The sequence below is a fragment of the Pteropus alecto genome, unplaced genomic scaffold (genome assembly GCF_000325575.1).
Source record: "Pteropus alecto unplaced genomic scaffold, ASM32557v1 scaffold157, whole genome shotgun sequence".
Classification (NCBI taxonomy): Eukaryota; Metazoa; Chordata; class Mammalia; order Chiroptera; family Pteropodidae; genus Pteropus; species Pteropus alecto.
Genome location: NW_006440626.1, coordinates 3,021,122 through 3,023,130, shown reverse-complemented (window position 1 = coordinate 3,023,130; position 2,009 = coordinate 3,021,122). Strand labels below are relative to the sequence as shown.

Here is a 2,009-nt window from a genome sequence, read left to right as displayed (position 1 = left end):
GGACAAGCTGGGGAGCGGGTTGGCTCTGTTCTGGCATTACTAACGACGCGGTGCAAGAGCGAATAGGAGCCCGGGGATCCTCTCTTGCAATGTTCTCATTTTGTTACCACGGGTAACCAAAGTTTGGAGAAGGTTAGCAACCTGCCCAAGGTCACCCAGCTGGTTACAAAGCCCAGTTCCTGGGCCAGAGTTGGTGTCACATCAGGCTTCCACCTGACCGTTGGGGATAAGTCCAATGAATAGGTTAGTAATTATAATAATAATAAGTGGCCTCTTTTGATGTTCTAGGCCCCAAATAATTTATATTGTTTCACTTTATCCCTTACTACCATCCCATGAGATAGATATTCTTCTATTTTACAGGATAGATATTCTTCTATTTTCCAGTTGATGTTAACTTGTAAGGTCATTCACTTTAGGATGGTCCAAAACCCATGCTCTTAAGCAGTTACTCAGGTGCATTGTGCTCATGACTTTACAAAGTCCAAGATCAGTACAGCCTTGCAGGCAGGTATGATGGCTACATCCCCATTAGACAGATGAAGAAACTGAAACAGCAGAAGAGTCTCTTCTAGGAGAAGAGATAAGTGGCAGCAGTTAGTTGAAAAGGACCAATTCCACATTTTCTCATTTTGTTTCTATAATGTTTTACCCATTGGCATGTCCTTGCTTTCCATTTTTGGTCACCCTTGCACTGTGGTCAGACCCTTCACTGCAGCCCCAATCCAACCACAGACTTTTCCAGTCAGTGCTCCTAAATGCAGCGATGTGTTAACAAATGGGGGAGGGTGCTTTTAGGAACTTAACAAGGGCAGCTACTGTGTTTGAGCACTTCCAAGCCAGGCCTGTAGGCCTGTGTTAAGTACTCATTACATTACATTAATGTTCTCAGCCCTTAACAGTTCCATCAGGTAGAGAGTACCATTATACCATGCTCATCCCCTCTCATAGATCCTGAAAGTGAGGCCCAAGGCTGTTCATTAATTTACCCATGGTCACACAGCCTGTAAGAAGTATGTTTGAAGCTGCCCACCAGAAGGCTCATACAAAGAAATTCATGTTCTTTTCATATTCCCATTCCATAGTCAACCCCTATTTGTCTTAATTTGTAATGTGTTAAATTACTTAGTGGTCATGTATATTAACTTTATCACCATAGATTTCTGAGTGAAATATACATCTGGAAACTACCACAGTGGTTCAGTGGCTTCATAGGTCCTCATACCAGATTTTGAGGGAAAGTGGCTCCTTGTCTTCAATTAGTTAGCAAGTATTCAAGTGCCAGTTGTGGTTTCTGAGCTGTAGGGAACATGAAAGATAGGAAAGAATTTTATGGCCTCATGGTGCTTGAGATGAATAACAGTAAAACTGTGGTGCTGAGCATAATACAGCTCACAACTGTGCAGAACAGTAAGATAAAGTCCACATTGAGGGAGCTTGGTGAGGTCTGGCTTACCATGAATTCTCCACCAAGGAGGTGGCCCTTGACCTGGGCCTTAGAGGACAAGAAAAGTTGGGCAAGCTGAAGGTCTGCAGACACAGATATCCCTGAGTACTTACCCATCCATTCCCTCTCCAGAATGTCAGTACCATGAGGGCAAAGGCCTTTGTTTTGTTCACATTGTATTTCTTGCACCTAGAATTTAATGTTTGTGAAGTGCCTGAATGTGGATTCTAAGTAGTACCAGACACAGCCCCTGGGGTTGGATTAGATCACGGGTGTCCAGCCCAGATGCTTCTAGGAGCCAGTCATATGAGGAAGAAGAGACTCTGGGTATGGATACATATACTTTTGTATGTGTCTGGTTAGGGAGAGGGGATACTTACAACTTGGATAGCTCTAGCCTGTCCCCAAGAGGGGCAAACAGTGGGCAGGAATCCTTCATTTGGCATCGTTGGCCCTGCTGCAATTCATTAGTGTCCTTCAAGGATGTGGGCCCAAGGAGGCCACCTCCATTTACTCATTCACATCTCTTGAGTGGCCTCTAAGTACCCCTCGTAATGGACAG

At 44.3% G+C, this 2,009-nt stretch overlaps 1 protein-coding gene across 1 annotated transcript in view; it reads left to right on the top strand.

Annotated features, from left to right (window-relative positions):
- The window catches only part of SREBF2 (sterol regulatory element binding transcription factor 2), a 54,231-nt gene that overhangs the window by 916 nt on the left and 51,306 nt on the right, over positions 1–2,009 (top strand). The window lies entirely within an intron of this gene.